Genomic DNA, 27505 nt, shown 5'->3' on the forward strand with positions numbered 1-27505 from the left:
GGGAGAAGCCCTGACCCTCGCCCCCGGGTATGAGGGCTCCCAACTCAGCACTCAGCAGTTACAGAAGAAGGGTCTGTACCCTCAGCACTCCAAGAATGAGGAACGGGACAAAAGGCAGAGGAGGGGTTTGTCCCCAGCAAAGCCCATTAAAAATCCCTGGGAGATAAAAATAGAATCTGGGCAATAAAGTCAAGTCTAACCTTTTTTATCCTTTGTGCTTTGTCTAATTTCATGTGCTCCTAGGGTCCCGCATGCAGAGGTTCCACACCCGGCACTTCAGACCAGATTTCCTAGTGCAGAATGGCTGGGACGACACCTCAGCTCCTGGGGCCCAGTGCAGACTCCGCGATATAGAGCCTGAGCTGCAGCCAACCCGGCCCTCGAGAGCTCCGCCCCCTCCCTCCCACTGACTCTGACAGGATCTCTACACAACAGCCCAGCCCACAGCCCACGGGGTAGTGCATGCTCTCACCTCTCCATTCTCTGATCAAAATATAAAGTTTCCTTTGCTTGTGAACCAAACTCAGTCTCGATCTGTTGGCCCCAATGACACTGGGCAGGGGGACACTTGTTGGGGTCCACTCTGGAGGATCAGTAACAGAAATTGAGACTATTGTAACCTCAATGAACAGATGTGTGAGCCAAACTGTAGTTAACATAGAACAGTGTATAAGGCTCGGGTAAAATAAGATGTTTCTAACACTTCCATTTGATATTTCCATCACTTTATTATAAGCAAGTTCAGTGAAAAGGTTTGTCTTATTTGTCAGGTCAATATTAGAGAAACGAAGTGATTTCTTTCCAAAGATGTACATCTAATAATCTTGGTTAAAGCTTCAATCTTGTTTTAAATGCTTTTCCATTGAAAATGATACCTCTCTTTCAGCTCCCCCATTTCTGAGAAGTATAAAATCTTATAATTTATTATTACCAAAGGGGAAAGGTGGGAGGAGGGATAAATTAACAGTTTGGGATTAACACATACACACTGCTATGTATAAAATAGATCATCAACAAGGAACTACTGTATAGCACAGGGAACTACACTCAACATTTTGCAATAAGCTATAAGGGGAAATAATCTGGAAAAGAATAGATATTTTTATTGTCATTGTCATCTATCAATGACAGTTAAAGTGTAACCTAAGGGAAGCTGGTGGTGAGTGCTTCTGACCCTGAAGACTTCAATCATCTAAAGTTTGGACTCTGCCTACTTCCCCAGGCCCTTAATGAACATATGTGTAGCCGTAGCTTAAAAAATTCCCCAGTTTGGGTTTCGGGCAGACACTGATTTTGAAAAAGCCCTGGTGTTCTCCTTACATGAATGGGACTCTTCCTACTGCTAAAACATGTCTGTCACACCCAGAGGATGGTATACCGTCTGATCGGGAAGAGTTTGGAAAAGGCATCTCATCTCCTCATCTCCTGGTGCTCGGGTTCACCCCTCCAGCGTCTTTACTAACAGTCTCCCCACTTGGAGATGTCAGCACTGTCAACATCCTGTTGCGTACAGTTTGGAATTTGTCCAGAGGATGAAGCGGAAGGATGAGGAACAATGAGAGACAAGTCCTAGGTGTTCAGACAGGCACATGTCACTCTAATTTCCAATCAGGAAGACGAATTGACCAAAGGCTAGGGTTGCCCATGGAAACAGTATAGGGCTTGAGGAAATCCCGCTGCTTTGTGGCCAGTTCCCATAAACACAAGTTGAACAATGGAACTCAGGGGCAGTAAAATTCACGAAACTGCAGAGTTGAAAATATCCATCACTGAAACATGTCTTGAGGAAAGTCAGAGAAAAGGACTTGTAAGCAAGGGAGAATGGCAGGAAAGGGATCTGAGGAGGTAGAAAGGACTCGCCATTAAGCACGAGAAAAGGAGCTGAACATTGCCAACATTGCAGTTGGCCAAAAAGGGTGTATGCGTTTTTTTCTGTATATATTCAAGAAAAGGGCATACACTTTTTTAGCCAAGCAAACAGGTGGGCACTGGAAGTCAATACTACAAAAGATATCACTTCGCATCAGTCAGAAGAGCCATCCTCATAAAGCGTAAACAACAGAAATGCAGGACAGGGCAAGGAGAAGAGGGAGCCCTGTGAGACTTATAGTGGAAATGTATATTGCCAACGGCCATTCTGGAGAAGTGTATTGTGTTTACTAAAGCATCTAAAAAATGAGCTACAGAGCATAGGGCACTTGCACTCATGGGCGTATATCTTGGGAAAAACAAAAATCGAGAGGACACAGGCACCCCAATGTTTACCCCCTCTCTGTTTAAAAGATCCTCGACTAGGATATAACTTAAATGTCTCTGGAGAGAAAAAATGGATAGAGATGTGGTACTTAGGTAGAGTGGAATATTATTCAGCCTGGAAATCAATGAACTATGGCCAGTTGTAACAACTCCGGAGGAGTTACGTATGATCATTCTAAGTGACATAATTCAAAAAGAAAAAGACACATATCATAAGATATCACTTAAAGGTGGAATCCAAAATGGCTACACATGAAATAAATTACAAAACAAAAACATAGTCAAATATGTAGGAAACACGCATAAGGCTGCTAAACGGGAAAGGTGGGGAGGGGTGAGGCATCATCCAGGAGGTTGAAATTAGCAAAGATACCATTCCAAATACCAAACTGATAATCAACAAAGCCTACACGGTAGCTAAAAGAACTGCACTCAGCACACTCAAGTCACCGGAAAAAAATATATACGACTGGTAAGAATCTGAAAAAGAATTTACTGATGTCTCTCTGTACGTGAATCAAGTGGATGTACAGCAGCAAGAAACAGAGCTTTGAAAATCAGCTGTAACCAATATAGTAACAAATTGAAAAAAATAAACGACAGAGAGACAGAGAAAACCTCTTACAACTTTTCCTCAGGGACGGTGATGCAACATGGATTGAACACATCTAGACCCACAGCAGGATGAGACATAAGGCTGGAAACTGTTTGCACTAAGAGAAATGTGAGGTTGGGTGAGGAAATGCACACCCTTTAAAGTAATACTACCTGGTACCCATTCAATGGGTCCCAAATCTGCAGGTTCAAGGGATCTTCCTACAGCTAAAACATGCATGGAAAACCCAGAGGACTGTACACCATGTGATCGGGAGATGTGTCTAAAATGCAGCTCATTTATCCTCTCCTGGTGCTCCTGTTCACCATTCCAGCCACGTTACGTAGAATCTCCCCACTTGGAGAATCAGCACATTTCAACTTCTGTTTCACACATTTTGCAAATTGTGAGGAGGATGAACGGGAAGAGGGGGAACCAATGAGAGAATAGTTGTAGGGGTTTGGACGGGCACATATCACTCTAATTTCCCATTAAGAATAAGAATTGAAAAAAGGCTCAGCCCGCCTCGCCGGAGCCAAAATAGGGCCTGAAGCAATCCTGCGGGTTTGAGGCCAGCTCACAAAAGAGCAACTTAAAAAATGGAGCTCAGGGTCACTGCAATTCACAAACCTGCAGAGTTATAAATGAAAACTAACGTCCAAAACTATGTTGAGGTAAGGCAAAGAAGAGGATCTGAATGCAAGACAGAATTGCAAGAAACAGATTTCAAGAGATAGATTGGACTCGTCTTTAAAGCACATGAAAAGCGGCAGAATTTCGACAATGATGCAGTTGGTCCAAAAGGGCGTATGCGTTTTTCCTGATTATATCCAGGAAAAAACGCATACGCACTTTATGGGCAAGGAAGCAAGCAAGCAATGCAAATGTGCACAACAAAGAAGTCTCATTTCCCACCGGTCAAAAGGGCCATCCTAAAAAATTGTAAAAACCAGAAATGCAGGACAGGCCATGGAGAACAGGGAGCCTTTATACGCTGATGGGCAGTGTGTGAACTGCCGAGAGCCACTCTGGAGAAGTGTATGGTGGTTCCTAAATCATCTAAAAAACAGAGCTACAGAGCATAGGACACTTCCAATCATGGGAATATATCTAGGGAAGTCTAAAAATCAACAAGACACAAGCACACCACAGTTTAGGGCTACTCTGTTTACAAGAACCTCAACTTCAGTACACCTTAAATATCCCAGGAAAGAGAACAATGGATAAAGAAGATGTGGTACTTATGTACAATGGAATATCTCTTCACCATGAAATCAATGTAATAAGGCTAGTAGAAGGATAAAGAGTGGATTTAGGTCCGATAATACTACTTGAAATAAGTCAAACAGAAAAAGAAACATATCATAAGATATCACTTATAGAGGGAGGGTAAATATGGCTGCACAAGAAATGAATTACAGAACAGAACAGTGTCTCACATTTAGAAAACACACTTATGTCAGCTTAAGGAGAAAGGAGAGGTGGGGTGATGCATAAAACCAGAGTTTGAAATTAGCACAGATACCGTTCAATAAACCAAATAGATATTAGACAAGATCTACACCTTGCTCAATGAACTGGCCTCAACACACCTTATAAACCACAGAGAAATATATCTGAGTAATAAGAATCTTAAAATCCATGTATTGGGCTTCCCTGGTGGCACAGTGGTTGAGAGTCCGCCTGCCGATGCAGGGGACGCGGGTTCGTGCCCTGGTCCGGGAGGATCCCATGTGCCGTGGAGTGGCTGGGCCCGTGAGCCATGGCCGCTGAGCCTGCGCGTCCGGAGCCTGTGCTCCGCGGCGGGAGAGGCCACAACAGTGAGAGGCCCACGTATCGCAAAAAAAAAAAAAAAATCCATGTATTGATATATCTCCATAAGGGAATCAAGTGTGTGCAGAGCGGCACAAACACAGCAGTGAAAATGAGCTAAACCCCATTATAGAAATAAATTTTAAAAACAAAACGCAGAAACAATGAAAGAGAGAAATATTCTTACAAAATTTGCTCAGGGGCTGTGATGCAACCTGGATTGACCACATATAAACCCACAGCTGGATAACACATAAGGCTGGACACTTGGGGCTGAGAGGATTGGTGAGTTTTGGTGAGCAACTGCCAAAAGTTTAATGCAATACTTCATGCTACTCATTCCAAGGGTCCCAACAATCCAGGTTGAAGGGAATCTTCCTACAGCTAAACCATGCTTGGGAAACCCAGCGACTGGTATACCATATGATCGGGAAAGGTTTCTAAAACGCACCTCATTTTTCCTCTCCTGGGGCTCCGGATCGACATTCCAGCCGCTTTACTAACAACATCCTCACATGGAGAGTCAATGCCTTTAAGTTCTGGTATCGCACAGTCTGCAGTTAGTGCGGAGGATGAATGGGAATAGGGGGAACCAGTGAGAAACAAGCTGTAGCGGTTTCAATGGGCACATGTCACTCTAATTTCACATCAGTAAGAAGAATAAACCAAAGGCACAGCAAGGTGCCCCAGAAGAAGAATAGGGCCTGAAGGAATCCTGTGGTTATGAGGCAAGATCACAAAAATATGAGCTGAAAAATGGAGCTAAGGGCCACTGCAATTCAAAAACGTGCAGAGTTATAAAGGCCAACTATTTTCAAAAACTATACTGAGGTAAGGCTATGAAGAGGCATTGAAAGGAAGGCAGAATTGCAGGAAACCTATTTCAGGAGGTAGACAGGAATTGCATTTAAAGCATAGGAAAAGAGGCAGAACGACGACAATGATGCACTTGGCCAAAAAGAGCGTATGCGTTTTTTCCTGAATATATTCAGGAAAAAACGCATACGCCCTTTTTGGCCAACCAAGCAAGCTTGCAAAGGAAATCTGCACTACAATGAAGTCTCACTTCCCCCCGGTCAAAAGGGCCAACTGAAAAAAGTGTAAAATACAGAAAGGCAGGACAGGCAATGGAGAACTGGGAGCAGTGTTATGCTGATGGGTGGGATGTAAATTGCCAACAGCCACTGGGGAGAAGTGTATGGTGTTTCCTGAAACATCTAAAAAACAAAGCAACAGAGCCTAGGGCACTTCCACTTATGGTGCTATAGCTTAGGGAAATTAAAATCAAAAAGACACAGCCACCCCAAAGTTTGGGACGGCTCTGTTTACAAGAACCTCGTTTACGGGACAAGTTCAATATTGCAGAAAGCGAAAAATGGATAAAGAAGTTGTGGTACTTACGTACAATGCAATATCACTCAGCAATGAAATCTATGTCATCAGGCCCGTAGCAGCATAATGAGTGGATTCAGGTATGATGATTCTAACTGAAATAAGTCACACAGAAAAAGAAACATCATAAGATATCACTAATACACGGAATGTAAACTTGCTACACAGGAACAGAGTTACAAAACAGAATAAGGTCTCAAATTTAGAAAACCAACTTATGCTTGCTTAAGGGGAAAGGTGAGTTGGGGTGCTGCATAAAACCAGAGATTGAAATGAGCACAGATAAAGTTCCTTAAGCCAAATATGGAATAGACAAGAGCTACTCCTTGCTCAACGAGATGGACTCAACACCCCATATTAAACGCCTAAGTATGTACCTGACTAGTAAGTATCTTAAAACCTATGGATTGCTATGTCTCCAAAAGAGAATCAAGCGTGTGTACAGGGGCATAAACGCAGCAGTGATAGGATTGGAGAGGTTCGGTGAGCAAATGAAGACCCTTTGAAGTCATATTGCATGGTACCTATTCGACGGGTCTCAACTCTCCAGGTTTAAGGGATTCTTCCTTCAGCTAAAACACGCATGTGGAACCCAGAGTATGATCAACTGTGTGATCGGGAGATGTGTTCAAATATGTCTCAGTTCCCGTCCCCTGGTTCTCGGGTGCAACATTCCAGATGCTTTACTAACACTCTCCCGACTTGGAGAGTCAGTGCCTTTAACCTCCTGTTTGGCCAAGTTTGCAATTTCTGTGGAAGATGAACAGGAATAGTGAGGACCAATGAGAGACTAGTTGGAGGTGTCTGGACAGGCAAATTTAACTCTCATTTCCCACCAGGAAGAGGAATTAACCAAAGGCTCAGCATCCCGTGCCAGAACCAGATTAGGGCCTGAAGCAATCCTGCAGTGTTGCGGGCAGCTCACAAGAAAGCAAGTTGAAAAAAGGAGCTCAGGGGCACTGTAATTCACAAACCTGCAGAGTTATAAATGACAGCTATCGTCCAAAAATATACTGAAGTAAGGCTGCCAAGAGGACTTGAAAGTGGGGCAGAATTGCAGGAAACCGATTTCAGGAGGTAGACTGGAATTGCATTTAAAGCATAGGAAAAGAGGCAGAACGTCCACAATGATGCACTTGAACAAAAAGGGCGTATGCGTTTTTTCCTGAATATATTCAGGAAAAAACGCATACGCCCTTTTTGGCCAACCAAGCAAGCTTGCAAAGGAAATCTGCACTACAATGAAGTCTCACTTCCCCCTGGTAAAAAGGGCTATCTGAAAAAAGTGTAAAATCCAGAAAGGCAGTACAGGCCATGGAGAACTGGGAGCCTGGTTATGCTGATGAGTGGGATGTAAATTGCCAACAGCCACTCGGGAGAAGTGTATGGTGTTTCCTGAAACATCTAAAAAACAAAGCAACAGAGCCTAGGGCACTTCCACTTATGGTGCTATAGCTTAGGGAAATTAAAATCAAAAAGACACAGCCACCCCGAAGTTTGGGACGGCTCTGTTTACAAGAACCTCGTTTACGGGACAAGTTCAATATTGCAGAAAGCGAAAAATGAATAAAGAAGTTGTGGTACTTACGTACAATGCAATATCACTCATCAATGACATCTATGTCATCAGGCCCGTAGCAGCATAATGAGTGGATTCAGGTATGATGATTCTAACTGAAATAAGTCACACAGAAAAAGAAACATCATAAGATATCACTAATACACGGAATGTAAACTTGCTACAAAGGAACTGAATTACAAAACAGAATAAGTTCTCAAATTTAGAAAACCAACTTATGCTTGCTTAAGGGGAAAGGTGAGTTGGGGTGCTGCATAAAACCAGAGATTGAAATGAGCACAGATAATGTTCCTTAAGCCAAATATGGAATAGACAAGAGATACTCCTTGCTCAACGAAATGGACTCAACACCCCATATTAAACGCCTAAGAATGTACCTGACTAGTAAGTATCTTAAAACCTATGGATTGTTATGTCTGCGAAAGAGTATCAAGCATGTGTACAGGGGCATAAAAGCAGCACTGATAGGATTGGAGAGGTTCGGTGAGCAAATGAAGACCCTTTGAAGTCATATTGCATGGTACCCATTCCACGGATCTCAACTCTCCAGGTTTAAGGGATTCTTCCTTCACCTAAAACACGCATGTGGAACCCAGAGTATGATCAACCGTGTGATAGGGAGACGTGTTCAAATATGTCTCAGTGTTCGTCCCCTGGTACTCGGGTGCAACATTCCAGACGCTTTACTAACACTCTCCCGACTTGGAAAGTCAGTGACTTTAACTTCCTGTTTGGCCCAGTTTGCAATTTCTGCGGAAGATGAACAGGAATAGGAAGAACCAAAGAGAGACAAGATGGAGGTGTCTGGACGGGCAAATTTAACTCTCATTTCCCACCAGGAAGAGGAATTAACCAAAGGCTCAGCGTGCCGTGCCGGAACCAGATTAGGGCCTGAAGCAATCCTGCGGTGTTGCGGCCAGCTCACAACAAAGCGAGTTGAAGAAAGGAGCTCAGGGGCACTGAAATTCACAAACCTGCAGACTTATAAATGACAGCTATCGTCCAAAAATATACTGAAGTAAGGTTGCCAAGAGGACTTGAAAGCAGGGCAGAATTGCAGGACACCGATTTCAGGAGGTAGACTGGAATTGCATTTAAAGCATAGGAAAAGAGGCAGAACATCGACAATCATGCACTTGGCCAAAAAGGGCGTATGCGGTTTTTCCTGAATATATTCAGGAAAAAACGCATACGCCCTTTTTGGCGAACCAAGCAAGCTTGCAAAGGAAATCTGCACTACAATGAAGTCTCACTTCGCCCCGGTCAAAAGGGCCATCTGAAAAAAGTGTAAAATCCAGAAAGGCAGGACAGGCCATGGAGAACTGGGAGCCTGTTTATGCTGATGAGTGGGATGTAAATTGCCAACAGCCACTGGGGAGAAGTGTATGGTGTTTCCTGAAACATCTAAAAAACAAAGCAACAGAGCCTAGGGCACTTCCACTTATGGTCCTATAGCTTAGGGAAATTAAAATCAAAAAGACACAGCCACCCCAAAGTTTGGAACGGCTCTGTTTACAAGAACCTCGTTTACGGTACAAGTTCAATATCGCAGAAAGTGAAAAATGGATAAAGAAGTTGTGGTACTTACGTACAATGCAATATCACTCAGCAATGAAATCTATGTCATCAGGCCCGTAGCAGCATAATGAGTGGATTCAGGTATGATGATTCTAACTGAAATAAGTCACACAGAAAAAGAAACATCATAAGATATCACTAATACACGGAATGTAAACTTGGCTACACAGGAACTGGATTACAAAACAGAACAGGGTCTCAAATTTAGAAAACCAACTTATGCTTGCTTAAGGGGAAAGTTGAGTTGGGGTGCTGCATAAAACCAGAGATTGAAATGAGCACAGATAAAGTTACTTAAGCCAAATATGGAATAGACAAGAGCTACTCCTTGCTCAATGAAATGGACTCAACACCCCATATTAAACGCCTAATTATGTACGTGACTAGTAAGTATCTTAAAACCCATGGATTGCTATGTCTCCGAAAGAGAATCAAGCGTGTGTACAGGGGCATAAATGCAGCAGTGATAGGATTGGAGAGTTTCGGTGAGCAAATGAAGACCCTTTGAAGTCATATTGCATGGTACCCATTCCACGGGTCTCAACTCTCCAGGTTTAAGGGATTCTTCCTTCAGCTAAAACATGCATGTGGAACCCAGAGTATGATCAACCGTGTGATCGGGAGACGTGTTCCAATATGTCTCAGTTCTCATCCCCTGGTACTCGGGTGCAACATTCCAGATGCTTTACTAACACTCTCCCGACTTGGAGAGTCAGTGCCTTTAACCTCCTGTTTGGCCAAGTTTGCAATTTCTGTGGAAGATGAACAGGAATAGTGAGGACCAATGAGAGACTAGCTGGAGGTTTCTGGACGGGCAAATTTAACTCTCATTTCCCACCAGGAAGAGGAATTAACCAAAGGCTCAGCATGCCGCGCCGGAACCAGATTAGGGCCTGAAGCAATCCTGCGGTGTTGCGGCCAGCTCACAAGAAAGCGAGTTGAAGAAACGAGCTCAGGGGCACTGTAATTCACAAAGCTGCAGAGTTATAAATGACAGCTATCGTCCAAAAATATACTGAAGTATGGCTGCCAAGAGGACTTGAAAATGGGGCAGAATTGCAGGAAACCGATTTCAGGAGGTAGACTGGAATTGCATTTAAAGCGTAGGAAAAGAGATAGAACGTCGACAATGATGCACTTGGCCAAAAAGGGTGTATGCGTTTTTTCCTGAATATATTCAAGAAAAAACGCATACGCCCTTTTTGGCCAACCAAGCAAGCTTGCAAAGGAAATCTGCACTACAATGAAGTCTCACTTCCCCCCGGTCAAAAGGGCCATCTGAAAAAAGTGTAAAATCCAGAAAGGCAGGACAGGCCATGGAGAACTGAGAGCCTTGTTATGCTGATGGGCGGGATGTAAATTGCCAACAGCCACTTGGGAGAAGTGTATGGTGTTTCCTGAAACATCTAAAAAACAAAGCAACAGAGCCTAGGGCACTTCCACTTATGGTCCTATAGCTTAGGGAAATTAAAATCAAAAAGACACAGCCTGCCCCAAAGTTTGGGACGGCTCTGTTTACAAGAACCTCGTTTATGGTACAAGTTCAATATCGCAGAAAGCGAAAAATGGATAAAGAAGTTGTGGTACTTACGTACAATGCAATATCACTCAGCAATGAAATCTATGTCATCAGGCCCGTAGCAGCATAATGAGTGGAATCAGGTATGATGATTCTAATTGAAATAAGTCACACAGAAAAAGAAACATCATAAGATATCACTAATACACGGAATGTAAACTTGACTACACAGGCACTGGATTACAAAACAGAACAGGGTCTCAAATTTAGAAAACCAACTTATGCTTGCTCAAGGGGAAAGTTGAGTTGGGGTGCTGCATAAAACCAGAGATTGAAATGAGCACAGATAAAGTTCCTTAAGCCAAATATGGAATAGACAAGAGCTACTCCTTGCTCAACGAAATGGACTCAACACCCCATATTAAACGCCAAAGAGTGTACCTGACTAGTAAGTATCTTAAAACCTATGGATCGCTATGTCTCCGAAAGAAAATCAAGCGTGTGTACAGGGGCATAAACGCAGCAGTGATAGAATTGGAGAGGTTCGGAGAACAAATGAAGACCCTTTGAAGTCATATTGCATGGTACCCATTCCACGGGTCTCAACTCTTCAGGTTTAAGGGATTCTTCCTTCAGCTAAAACATGCATTTGGAACCCAGAGTATCATCAACCGCGTGATCGGGAGACATGTTCAAATATATCTCAGTTCTCGTACCCTGGTACTCGGGTGTAACATTCCCGACGCTTTACTAACACTCTCCCAACTTGGAGAGTCAGTGCCTTTAACCTCCTGTTTGGCCAAGTTTGCAATTTCTGCGGAAGATGAACAGGAATAGGGAAGACCAATGAGAGACTAGCTGGAGGTGTCTGGACAGGCAAATTTAACTCTCATTTCCCACCAGGAAGAGGAATTAACCAAAGGCTCAGCGTGTCGTGCCGGAACCAGATTAGGGCCTGAAGCAATCCTGCGGTGTTGCGGCCAGCTCACAAGAAAGCGAGTTGAAGAAAGGAGCTCAGGGGCACTGTAATTCACAAACCTGCAGAGTTATAAATGACAGCTATCGTCCAAAAATATACTGAAGTAAGGCTGCCAAGAGGACTTGAAAGCGGGGCAGAATTGCAGGAAACTGATTTCAGGAGGTACACTGGAATTGAATTTAAAGCATAGGAAAAGTGGCAAAACGTCGACAATGATAAAGTTGGCCAAAAAGGGCGTATGCGTTTTTTCCTGAATATATTCAGGAAAAAACGCATACGCACTTTTTGGCCAACCAAGCAAGCTTGCAAAGGAAATCTGCACTACAATGAAGTCTCACTTGCCCCGGTCAAAAGGGCCATCTGAACAAAGTGTAAAATCCAGAAAGGCAGGACAGGCCATGGAGAACTGGGAGCCTTGTTATGCTGATGGGCGGGATGTATATTGCCAACAGCCACTAGGGAGAAGTGTATGGTGTTTCCTGAAACATCTAAAAAACAAAGCAACAGAGCCTAGGGCACTTCCACTTATGGCCCTATAGCTTAGGGAAATTAAAATCAAAAAGACACAGCCACCCCAAAGTTTGGGACGGCTCTGTTTACAAGAACCTCGTTTACGGTACAAGTTCAATATCGCAGAAAGTGAAAAATGGATAAAGAAGTTGTGGTACTTACGTACAATGCAATATCCCTCAGCAATGAAATCTATGTCATCAGGCCCGTAGCAGCATAATGAGTGGATTCAGGTATGATGATTCTAACTGAAATAAGTCACACAGAAAAAGAAACATCATAAGATATCACTAATACACGGAATGTAAACTTGGCTACACAGGAACTGGATTACAAAACAGAACAGGGTCTCAAATTTAGAAAACCAACTTATGCTTGCTTAAGGGGAAAGTTGAGTTGGGGTGCTGCATAAAACCACAGATTGAAATGAGCACAGATAAAGTTCCTTAAGCCAAGTATGGAATAGACAAGAGCTACTCCTTGCTCAACGAAATGGACTCAACACCCCATATTAAACACCTAAGTATGTACGTGACTAGTAAGTATCTTAAAACCCATGGATTGCTATGTCTCGGAAAGAGAATCAAGCGTGTTTACAGGGGCATAAACGCAGCAGTGATAGGATTGGAGAGGTTCGGTGAGCAAATGAAGACCCTTTGAAGTCATATTGCATGGTACCCATTCCACACGTCTCAACTCTCCAGCTTTAAGGGATTCTTCCTTCAGCTGAAACATGCCTGTGGAACCCAGAGTATGATCAACCGTGTCATCGGGAGACGTGTTCAAATATGTCTCAGTTTTCGTCCCCTGGTACTCGGGTGCAACATTCCAGACGCTTTACTAACACTCTCCCGACTTGGAGAGTCAGTGCCTTTAACCTCCTGTTTGGCCCAGTTTGCAATTTCTGCGGAAGATGAACAGGAATAGTGAGAACCAATGAGAGACAAGCTGGACGTTTCTGGACGGGCAAATTTAACTCTCATTTCCCACCAGGAAGAGGAATTAACCAACGGCTCAGCGTGCCGTGCCGGAAACAGATTAGGGTCTGTAGCAATCCTGCGGTGTTGTGGCCAGCTCACAAGAAAGCGAGTTGAAGAAAGGAGCTCATGGGCACTGTAATTCACAAACGTGCAGAGTTATAAATGACAGCTATCGTCCAAAAATATACTGAAGTAAGGCTGCCAAGAGGACTTGAAAGCGGGGCAGAATTGCAGGAAACCGATTTCAGGAGGTAGACTGCAATTGCATTTAAAGCATAGGAAAAGAGGCAGAACGTGGACAATGATGCACTTGGCCAAAAAGGGCGTATGCGTTTTTTCCTGAATATATTCAGGAAAAAACGCATACGCACTTTTTGGCGAACCAAGCAAGCTTGCACAGAAAATCTGCACTACAATGAAGTTTCACTTCCCCCCTGTCAAAAGGGCCATCTGAAAAAAGTGTAAAATCCAGAAAGGCAGGACAGGCCATGGAGAACTAGGAGCCTTGTTATGCTGATGGGCGGGTTGTAAATTGCCAACAGCCACTAGGGAGAAGTGTATGGTGTTTCCTGAAACATCTAAAAAACAAAGCAACAGAGCCTAGGGCACTTCCACTTATGGTCCTATAGCTTAGGGAAATTAAAATCAAAAAGACACAGCCACCCCAAAGTTTGGGACGGCTCTGTTTACAAGAACCTCGTTTATGGTACAAGTTCAATATCGCAGAAAGTGAAAAATGGATAAAGAATTTGTGCTACTTACGTACAATGCAATATCACTCAGCAATGAAATCTCTGTCAACAGGCCTGTAGCAGAAAATGAGTGGGTTCAGGTATGATGATTCTAACTGAAATAAGTCACACAGAAAAAGAAACATCATAAGATATCACTAATACATGGAATGTAAACTTGGCTACACAGAAACTGAATTACAAAACAGAACAGGGTGTCAAATGAAGAAAACCAACTTATGCTTGCTTAAGGGGAAAGGTGAGTTGGGGTGCTGCATAAAACCAGAGATTGAAATGAGCACAGATAAAGTTCCTTAAGCCAAATATGGAACAGACAAGAGCTACTCCTTGCTCAACGAAATGGACTCAACACCCCATCTTAAATGCCTAAGAATGTACCTGACTAGTAAGTATCTTAAAACCTATGGATCGCTATGTCTCCGAAAGAGAATCAAGCGTGTGTACAGGGGCATAAACGCAGCAGTGATAGGATTGGAGAGTTTTGGTGAGCAAATGAAGACCCTTTGAAGTCATATTGCATGGTACCCATTCCACGGGTCTCAACTCTCCAGGTTTAAGGGATTCTTCCTTCAGCTAAATCATGCATGTGGAACCCAGAGTATGATCAACCGTGTGATCGGGAGACGTGTTCCAATATGTCTCAGTTCTCGTCCCCTGGTACTCGGGTGCAACATTCCAGACGCTTTACTAACACTCTGCCGACTTGGAGAGTCAGTGCCTTTAACCTCCTGTTTTGCCCAGTTTGCAATTTCTGCGGAAGATGAACAGGGATAGGGAGGACAAATGAGAGACTAGCTGCAGGTGTCTGGACGGGCAAATTTAACTCTCATTTCCCACCAGGAAGAGGAATTAACCAAAGGCTCAGCGTGCCGTGCCGGAACCAGATTAGGGCCTGAAGCAATCCTGCAGTGTTGCGGCCAGCTCACAAGAAAGCGAGTTGAAGAAAGGAGCTCAGGGGCACTGTAATTCACAAACCTGCAGAGTTATAAATGACAGCTATCGTCCAAAAATATACTGAAGTAAGGCTGCCAAGAGGACTTGAAAGCGGGGCAGAATTGCAGGAAACCGATTTCAGGAGGTACACTGGAATTGCATTTAAAGCATAGGAAAAGAGGCAGAACGTCCACAATGATGCACTTGGCCAAAAAGGGCGTATGCGTTGTTTCCTGAATATATTCAGGACAAAACGCATACGTCCTTTTTGGCCAACCAAGCAAGCTTGCAAAGGAAATCTGCACTACAATGAAGTCTCACTTCCCCCCAGTCAAAAGGGCCATGTGAAAAAAGTGTAAAATCCAGAAAGGCAGGACAGGCCATGGAGAACTGGGAGTCTTGTTATGCTGATGGGCTGGATGAAAATTGCCAACAGCCACTCAGGAGAAGTGTATGGTGTTTCCCGAAACATCTAAAAAACAAAGCAACAGAGCCTAGGGTACTTCCACTTATGGTCCTAGAGCTTAGGGAAATTAAAATCAAAAAGACACAGCCACCCCAAAGTTTGGGACGGCTCTGTTTACAAGAACCTCGTTTACAGTACAAGTTCAATATCGCAGAAAGCGAAAAATTCATAAAGAAGTTGTGGTACTTATGTACAATGCAATATCACTCAGCAATGAAATCTATGTCATCAGGCCCGTAGCAGCCTAATGAGTGGATTCAGGTATGATGATTCTAACTGAAATAAGTCACACAGAAAAAGAAACATCATAAGATATCACTAATACATGGAATGTAAACTTAACTACACAGGAACTGAATTACAAAACAGAACAGGGTCTCAAATTTAGAAAACCAACTTATGCTTGCTTAAGGGGAAAGGTGAGTTGGGGTGCTGCATAAAACCAGAGATTGAAATGAGCACAGATAAAGTTCCTTAAGCCAAATATGTAACAGAGAAGAGCTACTCCTTGCTCAACGAAATGGACTCAACACCCCATATTAAACGCCTAAGAATGTACCTGACTAGTAAGTATCTTAAAACCTATGGATAGCTATGTCTCCGAAAGAGAATCAAGCGTGTGTACAGGGGCATAAACGCAGCAGTGATAGGATTGGAGAGGTTCGGTGAGCAAATAAAGACCCTTTGAAGTCATATTGCATGGTACCCATTCCACGGGTCTCAACTCTCCAGGTTTAAGGGATTCTTCCTTCAGCTAAACATGCATGTGAAACCCAGAGTATGATCAACCTTGTGATCAGGAGACGTGTTCCAATATGTCTCACTTCTCATCCCCTGGTCCTCGGGTGCAACATTCCAGACGCTTTACTAACACTCTCCTGACTTGGAGAGTCAGTGCCTTTAACCTCCTGTTTGGCCCAGTTTGCAAATTCCGCGGAAGATGAACAGGAATAGGGAGAACCAATGAATGACTACCTGGAGGTGTCTGGACGGGGAAATTTATCTCTCATTTCCCACCAGGAAGAGGAATTAACCAAACGTTCAGCGTGCCATGCCGGAACCAGTTTAGTGCCTGAAGCAATCCTGCGGTGTTGCGGCCAACTCACAAGAAAGCGACTTGAAGAAAGGAGCTCAGGGGCACTGTAATTCACAAACCTGCAGAGTTATAAATGACAGCTATCGTCCAAAAATATACTGAAGTAAGGCTGCCAAGAGGACTTCAGGGCGGGGCAGAATTGCAGGAAACCGATTTCAGGAGGTAGACTGGATTTGCATTTAAAGCATAGGAAAAGAGGCAGAACGTCGACAATGATGCACTTGACCAAAAAGGGCGTATTCATTTTTTTCCTGAATATATTCAGGAAAAAACGCATACGCCCTTTTTGGCCAACCAAGCAATCTTGCAAAGGAAATCTGCACTACAATGAAGTCTCACTTCCCCCCAGTCAAAAGGGTCAACTGAAAAAAGTGTAAAATCCAGAAAGGCAGGACAGGCCATGGAGAAGTGGGAGCCTTGTTATGCTGATGGGCGGGATGTAAATTGCCAACAGCCACTCAGGAGAAGTGTATGGTGTTTCCTGGGACATCTAAAAAACCAAGCAGCGGAGCCTAGTGCACTTCCACTTACGGTCCTATAGCTTAGGGAAATTAAAATCAAAAAGACACAGCCACCCCAAAGTTTGGGACGGCTCTGTTTACAAGAACCTCGTTTATGGTACAACTTCAATATCACAGAAAGTGAAAAATGGATAAAGAAGTCGTGGTACTTACGTACAATGCAATATCACTCAGCAATGAAATCTATGTCAACAGGCCTGTAGCAGAAAATGAGTGGGTTCAGGTATGATGATTCTAATTAAAATAAGTCACACAGAAAAAGAAACATCATAAGATATCACTAATACACGGAATGTAAACTTGGCTACACAGGAACTGGATTACAAAACAGAAGAGGGTCTCAAATTTAGAACACCAACTTATGCTTGCTTAAGGGGAAAGGTGAGTTGGGGTGCTGCATAAAACCAGAGATTGAAATAAGCACAGATAAAGTTCCTTAAGCCAAATATGTAATAGACAAGAGCTACTCCTTGTTCAATGAAATGGACTCAACACCCCATATTAAACGCCTAAGAATGTACCTGACTAGTAAGTATCTTAAAACCTATGGATTGCTATGTCTCCGAAAGAGAATCAAGCATGTGTACAGGGGCATAAACGCAGCAGTGATAGGATTGGAGAGGTTCGGTGAGCAAACGAAGACCCTTTGAAATCATATTGCATGGTACCCATTCCACGGGTCTCAACTCTCCAGGTTTAAGGGATTCTTCCTTCAGCTAAAACATGCATGTGGAACTCAGAGTATGATCAACCATGTGATCGGGAGACGTGTTCAAATATGTCTCAGTTCTCGTCCCCTGGAACTCGGTGCAACATTCCAGACACTTTCCTGACACTCGCCCGACTTGGAGAGTCAGTGCCTTTAACCTCCTGTTTGGCCCAGTTTGCAATTTCTGCGGAAGATGAACAGGTATAGGGAGAACCAATGAGAGACTAGCTGGAGGTGTCTGGACGGGCAAATTTAACTCTCATTTCCCACCAGGAAGAGGAATTAACCAAAGGCTCAGCGTGCCGTGCCGGAACCAGATTAGGGCCTGAAGCAATCCTGTGGTGTTGCAGCCAGCTCACAAGGAAGCGAGTTGAGGAAAGGAGCTCAGGGGCACTGTAATTCACAAACCTGCAGAGTTATAAAGGACAGCTATCGTCCAAAAATATACTGAAGTAAGGCTGCCAAGAGGACTTGAAAGCGGGGCAGAATTGCAGGAAACCGATTTCAGGAGGTAGACTGGAATTGCATTTAAAGCATAGGAAAAGAGGCAGAACGTCGACAATGATGCACTTGGCCAAAAAGGGCGTATGCGTTTTTTCCTGAATATATTCAGGAAAAAACGCATACGCCCTTTTTGGCCAACCAAGCAAGCTTGCAAAGGAAATCTGCACTACAATGCAGTCTCACTTCCCCCCGGTCAAAAGGGCCATCTGAAAAAAGTGTAAAATCCAGAAACACAGGACAGGCCATGGAGAACTGGGAGCCTTGTTAGGTTGATGGGCGGGATGTAAATTGCCAACAGCCACTCGGGAGAAGTGTATGGTGTTTCCTGAAACATCTAAAAAACAAAGCAACAGAGCCTAGGGCACTTCCACTTATGGTCCTATAGCTTAGGGAAATTAAAATCAAAAAGACACAGCCACCCCAAAGTTTGGGACGGCTCTGTTTACAAGAAACTCTTTTACGGGACAAGTTCAATATCGCAGAATGTGAAAAATGGATAAAGAAGTTGTGGTACTTACGTACAATGCAATATCACTCAGCAGTGAAATCTATGCCATCAGGCCAGTAACAGCATAATGAGTGGATTCAGGTATGATGATTCTAACTGAAATAAGTCACACAGAAAAAGAAACATCATGAGATATCACTAATACACGGAATGTAAACTTGGCTACACAGGAACTGGATTACAAAACAGAACAGGGTCTCAAATTTAGAAAACCAACTTATGGTTGCTTAAGGGGAAAGGTGAGTTGGGGTGCTGCATAAAACCAGAGATTGAAATGAGCACAGATAAAGTTCCTTAAGCCAAATATGGAATAGACAAGAGCTACTCCTTGCTCAACGAAATGGACTCAACACCCCATATTAAACGCCTAAGAATGTACCTGACTACTAAGTATCTTAAAACCTATGGATTGCTATGTCTCCGAAAGAGAATCAAGCGTGTGTACAGGGGCATAAAAGCAGCAGTGATAGGATTGGAGAGGTTCGGTGAGCAAATGAAGACCCTTTGAAGTCATATTGCATGGTACCCATTCCACGGGTCTCAACTCTCCAGGTTTAAGGGATTCTTCCTTCAGCTAAAACATGCATGTGGAACTCAGAGTATGATCAACCATGTGATCGGGAGACGTGTTCAAATATGTCTCAGTTCTCGTCCCCTGGTACTCGGGTGCAACATTCCAGACACTTTCCTAACACTCTCCCGACTTGGAGAGTCAGTGCCTTTAACCTCCTGTTTGGCCCAGTTTGCAATTTCTGCGGAAGATGAACAGGAATAGGGAGAACCAATGAGAGACTAGCTGGAGGTGTCTGGACGGGCAAATTTAACTCTCATTTCCCACCAGGAAGAGGAATTAAGCAAAGGCTCAGCGTGCCGTGCCGGAACCAGATAGGGCCTGAAGCAATCCTGCGGTGTTGCGGCCAGCTCACAAGGAAGCGAGTTGAGGAAAGGAGCTCAGGGGCACTGTAATTCACAAACCTGCAGAGTTATAAATGACAGCTATCGTCCAAAAATATACTGAAGTAAGGCTGCCAAGAGGACTTGAAAGCGGGGCAGAATTGCAGGAAACCGATTTCAGGAGGTAGACTGGAATTGCATTTAAAGCATAGGAAAAGAGGCAGAACGTCGACAATGATGCACTTGGCCAAAAAGGGCGTATGCGTTTTTTCCTGAATATATTCAGGAAAAAACGCATACGCCCTTTTTGGCCAACCAAGCAAGCTTGGAAAGGAAATCTGCACTACAATGAAGTCTCACTTCCCCCCAGTCAAAAGGGCCATCTGAAAAAAGTGTAAAATCCAGAAAGGCAGGACAGGCCATGGAGAACTGGGAGCCTTGTTATGCTGATGGGCGGGATGTAAATTGCCAACAGCCACTTGGGAGAAGTGTATGGTGTTTCCTGAAACATCTAAAAAACAAAGCAACAGAGCCTAGGGCACTTCCACTTATGGTCCTATAGCTTAGGGAAATTAAAATCAAAAAGACACAGTCACCCCAAAATTTGGGACGGCCCTGTTTACAGGAACCTCTTCTGTAGCACAAGTTAAATATGCCAGAGAGCAAATAATGGATAAAGAAGTTGCGGTACTTACGTACAACAGAATACCTCTCAGCAATGAAAACTATGTCACCAGGCCCGTACCAGCATAATGAGTGGATTGAGGCACGGTGATTCTACGTGAAAAAAGTGACACAGAAAAAGAAACATCATAAGGTATCACTAATACATGGAATGTGAACTTGGCCACACATGAACTGAATTACAAAACAGAACAGGGTCTCATGTTTAGAAAACCAACTTATGCTTGCTTAAGGGGGAAGGTGTGTTGGGGTGCTGCATAAAACCAGAGTTTGAAATTAGCACAGATAGTGTTCTATAAGCTAAATATGGAATAGACAAGACCTACCCCTTGCTCAAGGAAATGGACTCAACAATGAGGTATCACCTCACACCTGGTAGAATGGGCATCATCAGAAAATCTACAAACAAAAAATGCTGGAAAGGGTGTGGAGAAAAGGAACCCTCTTCCACTATTGTTGGGAATATAAATTGATACAGTCACTATGGAGAACAATATGGAGTTTCTTAAGAAACTAACAGTAGAATTACCATAGGATACAGCAATCCCAGTTCTGGACATATACCCAGACAAAACCATAAATCAAAAAGAGACATTCACCGCAATGTTCATTGCCTCACTCTTTACAATATCGAGGTAATGGAAGCAACCTAAATGCCCACAGACAGACGAATGCGTAAATCTGTGGTACATATATAAAATGGAATATTACTAAGCCATGAAAAGGAATGAAATTGGGTTTTGTAGAGACGTCGATGGATCTAGAGACTGTCATACAGAGTGAAGTAAGTCAGAAAGAGAAAAACAAATCTTGTATATTCATGCATATATGTGGAACCTAGAAAAACTGTACAGATTAACCATTTTGCAAGGCATAAATAGAGCAACAGATGTAGACAACAAACGTATGGACAACAAGGGGGGAAAGCTGTTGGGAGGGTGGTGGTGGGAGGAGTTGAGAGACTGGGATTGGCATGTATACATTTATATGTATAAAATAGATAACCAATAAGAACCTGCTGTATAAAAATATAAAATAAAATTCAAAATTAAAAAGAAAATTTAAAAAATAAAACAGAAAAAACAATTATTCCCTTCACATACATGTATTTATATGAATAAATTATTTCCATGCTTATATCTGGAAATACAAGAAAGAGGAATAAAATCTACCTTGAACCAAAAACGAAAAAGAGAAAAAAAACACAGAACCCACCAGTTCCACAGAGGAAAACCGTATCAGGGCACTTGCTCCAGTTGTAAACAATTCTGAAGTTGGTCAGTGGTGGGGAATCGTCTCCCATTCAGCCAGCAGCCCCCACGCAACAAGCGTCCTCATTGCAAAGCTGGGGCACCGTGCCGAGGCATCTGTGAGTAAACGTGAGCTGAGCCCCAGGCCAGTTGCTGCTGAACTATTCCCACCCGTTCCAGGTAAAACACCTGAATATATACAAGGACTTGAAAGCCTAGAGGAAGGGCCATAGAGCCACACGAGTGACAGCATGCCGGCCGACTTGGTGCCTGCAGGCCAGCCAGGATGGTCCTGGCCCTGGGTGCTCTTCTGGAAGATTTCCATTTCCCTGCCTGAGATACCCGTCCTGTCCCTGCCCCCACTGCTTTTTTCCTTCCCCACCTCTGCCCAGCGAGAAATTCCAGCAGCAGGTATGGGTGACACATCCTCTTCTTTAGCAGGTGGCAGCCTGGCAACTGCTGCAGAAAGTCCAGCAGAGCCCCACTCACACTTGGCCACCCACAAAGCCGTGGCCTCTCACTCCCTCCCACCAGCCCAGCCCCGAGACTGCTGACAGGGCAGAGAAAATGGCGTCAGGCATGGCTGCAGGGGCTCTTGCTGCCTGGAGTGGTATTTATATTGATCTCAACCCAGGCACACCTGGGGAGGGCTGGCCGGCACGGTAAGGCTGCCCAGGTCAGCCAATCATCACCCCTCAGGGGCTCACAGTTGCAGAAAATGGAACTTGCTGAACCGGCCAGGTCCAAGGAACAGGTGTGGGCTCCTGAGAGTCAGGATAGACAAGGGGCTGCAGCTTTGGCTTGTTTTCTAATCATTTTATCTGGCCCATGAGTGGGAGACAACTTCAAGAAAACCCTCTCCTAATGAGAGGAGCCCAGGAGTCAGGGAGAGGAGGGGTGGGTGGTGGTTGGAGACAGAGGCCTGGTGCCCCGGGTGCAGTGGAAGTCTCTGGAAGACCAGGTGGAGGGAGGCCGCACAGAGTGATGCCCAGGGTCACAGACCTGTCGCAGCTGCTGTTTGTTAGTTCAAGTCCTGCTCTGAGGTGCTCTGTGTCAGCTCTGAGCGACAGGTGAGCTGGGGGTGCTCTGTAATGAGGGCTCTGTGCACAGTTCCTCTGTGCACAGCCCTGCCACGGTACCTGCAAGGATAGCTCTGTATCCTGGGAGGGGCCTGACCACGAGAGCCCCGTGGGCTGGGGTGGGGGTGGGGTACCTGCCCAGGTGAGCTCCATATTCTGGGATTGGTCTGACCACGAGAGCCCCATGGGCTGCTGGGGACCTGGTAAAGGATGTCAGGACAGTCAGTGAAGCCACCGAGGATATACCTCCAGCTGCTCCTAATTCCTACACCCTGCTGGTCATTCTACCAACCACCAGGACATGGTATTCTGTATTAGTCTTCAATGATGCCTTCTTTTGTATTCCATTAGTCCCAGAGTCACAAGAAATTTTGGCTTGTGAGTGGCAGGACTCAACATACAACTAAAACAATATTTCTGGGCCGTCTTTCCCCAAGGGTGCAAAAATTCCCACACATCTTTGGGGAAAGCTTAGCTAAAGAATTAAAAGTTCTACCTCTGGAAAAGGAAATCCTCCTTCAGTACGCAGACGACATTCTGATCGCCAGCCCTACTAAGGAGGCCTCTGAACTACCAAGCCAATAAAGGATAGAAGTTGTCCAAGAAAAAGCTCAAATATCACAGACTGCGGTGACCTGCCTGGGCTTCATTCTCACAGAAGGTCGGAGAAGCCCATCCCAGGAAAGGGAAGAAACCATTTTCAGCCTTACCCCTTTCTAAAACTAGAAGACAGCTTACGGGTTCCTGGGGAGGCCAGGGTTTGCTGCTTCTGGATCCCTAACTACAGTCTACTAGCTGGGCCTCTATATGAAACACTGAAAGGAAAAGATGATGATCCTTTTGAATAGAATCCAGAAGTGGCCTTTCAAGAATGGAAAGAGCAGTCAATTCAGACCCTTGCCCTGGAACTCCCTAATTTAGCTAAACCCTTTGACCTTTACATTCCCAGTGAAAGGTGAATCGCCATTGGAGAATTAGTGCAAAAACTGGGACCACTTGAAATGGAACAATGCAAGAATGCCATCCAGGTAGGATAAACTACGGTCACCAAGGGGCTTGGCCCACTGCCACATCTGGCCAAGATACTGGCGGTATCTAAAAACCTGGAAATCAGCAGCCCAAAAGGCCACCTCCCTCCTAAGGGAAAAGGAACCCACGTGGTGATCCTAACCACCAACCATGCCCTGAAGTTGCAGGGTTTGCTCCGTGGGCACACCAACCTCGAGTGAGGAGGTCCTCCAACTCCAACATCCAGAGAGATAACCGGGGGCAACAGGGCACCATGACGACTCATGTGAACATCACTTGACCTGGAGTTTCTCTCATAAAACAACAAGAGTGTGTCCCAAAAGAGTAGACTACTGCTTGCAGGACTTACTGCACCCAGAGGGGAGCTAATAATCTTGGCAGGGGAACCGTATATCACACTGTCACCATAGAAAAGCCTACAGACACCGTGATGATGGTGGCCAATAAGACCGGCTGGACTCCTGTTTACTTCAAAAGGCTGTTGACTCAGTGGCCATCATGGTCCTTGATCACCACTGACCCTGGACTGTCTGGGAGTTGAGCAGGCAGGGCTCTGACACCTGGTGCTGTTTGTACGTTAATTCAGGGGCCTAACTGAAGAAAGCACAGACTACTGGTCAGAGCATCTAGGCTGGCAGAAACGGTCAGCCTCAGGTGGCCAAACAAATGTGGGGTGGGGTGAAACCGGCACCCACAGCGTCTCTGCACATCTCTTTCCTGGACCCTTAAAGGTCATTAGAATCTATAACACTTCCAATGCTGGTGCTCAGTTTGACGAGCAGGGAGGCAGGGGGCCTGGGGACAATCAACGTCACCTGGAGGCTGCTGGGGAGAAGCTCTGACACTCGCCCCCGGGTATGAGGGCTCCCAACTCAGCACTCAGCAGTTACAGAAGAAGGGTCTGCACCCTCAGCACTCCAAGAATGAGGAACGGGACAAAAGGCAGAGGAGGGGTTTGTCCCCAGCAAAGCCCATTAAAAATCCCTGGGAGATAAAAATAGAATCTGGGCAATAAAGTCAAGTCTAACCGTTTTTATCCTTTGTGCTTTGTCTAATTTCATGTGCTCCTAGGGTCCCGCATGCAGAGGTTCCACACCCGGCACTTCAGACCAGATTTCCTAGTGCAGAATGGCTGGGTCAACACCTCAGCTCCTGGGGCCCAGTGCAGACTCCGCGATATAGAGCCTGAGCTGCAGCCAACCTGGCCCTCGAGAGCTCCGCCCCCTCCCTCCCACTGACTCTGACAGGATCTCTACACAGCAGCCCAGCCCACAGCCCACGGGGTAGTGCATGTTCTCACCTCTCCATTCTCTGATCAAAATATAAAGTTTCCTTTGCTTGTGAACCAAACTCAGTCTCGATCTTTTGGCCCCAATGACACTGGGCAGGGGGACACTTGTTGGGGTCCACTCTGGAGGATCAGTAACAGAAATTGAGACTATTGTAACCTCAATGAACAGATGTGTGAGCCAAACTGTAGTTAACATAGAACAGTGTATAAGGCTCGGGTAAAATAAGATGTTTCTAACACTTCCATTTGATATTTCCATCACTTTATTATAAGCAAGTTCAGTGAAAAGGTTTGTCTTATTTGTCAGGTCAATATTAGAGAAACGAAGTGATTTCTTTCCAAGGATGTACATCTAATAATCTTGGTTAAAGCTTCAATCTTGTCTTAAATTCTTTTCCATTGAAAATGATACCTGTCTTTCGGCTCCCCCATTTCTGAGAAGTATAAAATCTTATAATTTATTATTACCAAAGGGGAAAGGTGGGAGGAGGGATAAATTAACAGTTTGGGATTAACACATACACACTGCTATGTATAAAATAGATCATCAACAAGGAACTACTGTATAGCACAGGGAACTACACTCAACATTTTGCAATAACCTATAAGGGGAAATAATCTGAAAAAGAATAGATATTTTTATTGACATCATCTTTCAGTGACAGTTAAAGTGTAACCTAAGGGAAGCTGGTGGTGAGTGTTTCTGACCCTGAAGACTTCAATCATCTAAAGTTTGGACTCTGCCTACTTCCCAAGGCCCTTAATGAACATATGTGTAGCCGTAGCTTAAAAAATTCCCCAGTTTGGGTTTCGGGGAGACACTGATTTTGAAAAAGCCCTGGTGTTCTCCTTACATGAATGGGACTCTTCCTACTGCTAAAACATGTCTGTCACACCCAGAGGATGGTATACCGTCTGATCGGGAAGAGTTTGGAAAAGGCATCTCATCTCCTCATCTCCTGGTGCTCGGGTTCACCCCTCCAGCGTCTTTACTAACAGTCTCCCCACTTGGAGATGTCAGCACTGTCAACATCCTGTTGTGTACAGTTTGGAATTTGTCCAGAGGATGAAGCGGAAGGATGAGGAACAATGAGAGACAAGTCCTAGGTGTTCAGACAGGCACATGTCACTCTAATTTCCAATCAGGAAGACGAATCGACCAAAGGCTAGGGTTGCCCATGGAAACAATATAGGGCATGAGGAAATCCCGCTGCTTTGTGGCTAGTTCCCATAAACACAAGTTGAACAATGGAACTCAGGGGCAGTAAAATTCACGAAACTGCAGAGTTGAAAATATCCATCACTGAAAAATGTCTTGAGGAAAGTCAGAGAAAAGGACTTGTAAGCAAGGGAGAATGGCAGGAAAGGGATTTGAGGAGGTAGAAAGGACTCACCATTAAGCACAAGAAAAGGAGCTGAACATTGCCAACATTGCAGTTGGCCAAAAAGGGTGTATGCGTTTTTTTCTGTATATATTCAAGAAAAGGGCATACACTTTTTTAGCCAAGCAAACAGGTGGGCACTGGAAGTCAATACTACAAAAGATATCACTTCGCATCAGTCAGAAGAGCCATCCTCATAAAGCGTAAACAACAGAAATGCAGGACAGGGCAAGGAGAAGAGGGAGCCCTGTGAGACTTATAGTGGAAATGTATATTGCCAACGGCCATTCTGGAGAAGTGTATTGTGTTTACTAAAGCATCTAAAAAATGAGCTACAGAGCATAGGGCACTTGCACTCATGGGCGTATATCTTGGGAAAAACAAAAATCGAGAGGACACAGGCACCCCAATGTTTACCCCCTCTCTGTTTAAAAGATCCTCGACTAGGATATAACTTAAATGTCTCTGGAGGGAAAAAATGGATAGAGATGTGGTACTTAGGTAGAGTGGAATATTATTCAGCCTGGAAATCAATGAACTATGGCCAGTTGTAACAACTCCGGAGGAGTTACGTATGATCATTCTAAGTGACATAATTCAAAAAGAAAAAGACACATATCATAAGATATCACTTAAAGGTGGAATCCAAAATGGCTACACATGAAATAAATTACAAAACAAAAACATAGTCAAATATGTAGAAAAGACGCATAAGGCTGTTAAACGGGAAAGGTGGGGAGGGGTGAGGCATCATCCAGGAGGTTGAAATTAGCAAAGATACCATTCCAAATACCAAACTGATAATCAACAAGGCCTACACGGTAGCTAAAAGAACTGCACTCAGCACACTCAAGTCACCGGAAAAGAATATATACGACTGGTAAGAATCTGAAAAAGAATTTACTGATGTCTCTCTGTACGTGAATCAAGTGGATGTACAGCAGCAAGAAACAGAGCTTTGAAAATCAGCTGTAACCAATATAGTAATAAATTGAAAAAAATAAACGACAGAGAGACAGAGAAAACCTCTTACAACTTTTCCTCAGGGACGGTGATGCAACATGGATTGAACACATCTAGACCCACAGCAGGATGAGACATAAGGCTGGAAACTGTTTGCACTAAGAGAAATGTGAGGTTGGGTGAGGAAGTGCACACATTAGTTTAAAAGTAATACTACCTGGTACCCATTCAATGGGTCCCAAAT

This window comes from Orcinus orca, unplaced genomic scaffold (assembly GCF_937001465.1).
Source record: "Orcinus orca unplaced genomic scaffold, mOrcOrc1.1 scaffold_64, whole genome shotgun sequence".
NCBI classification, from domain to species: Eukaryota; Metazoa; Chordata; class Mammalia; order Artiodactyla; family Delphinidae; genus Orcinus; species Orcinus orca.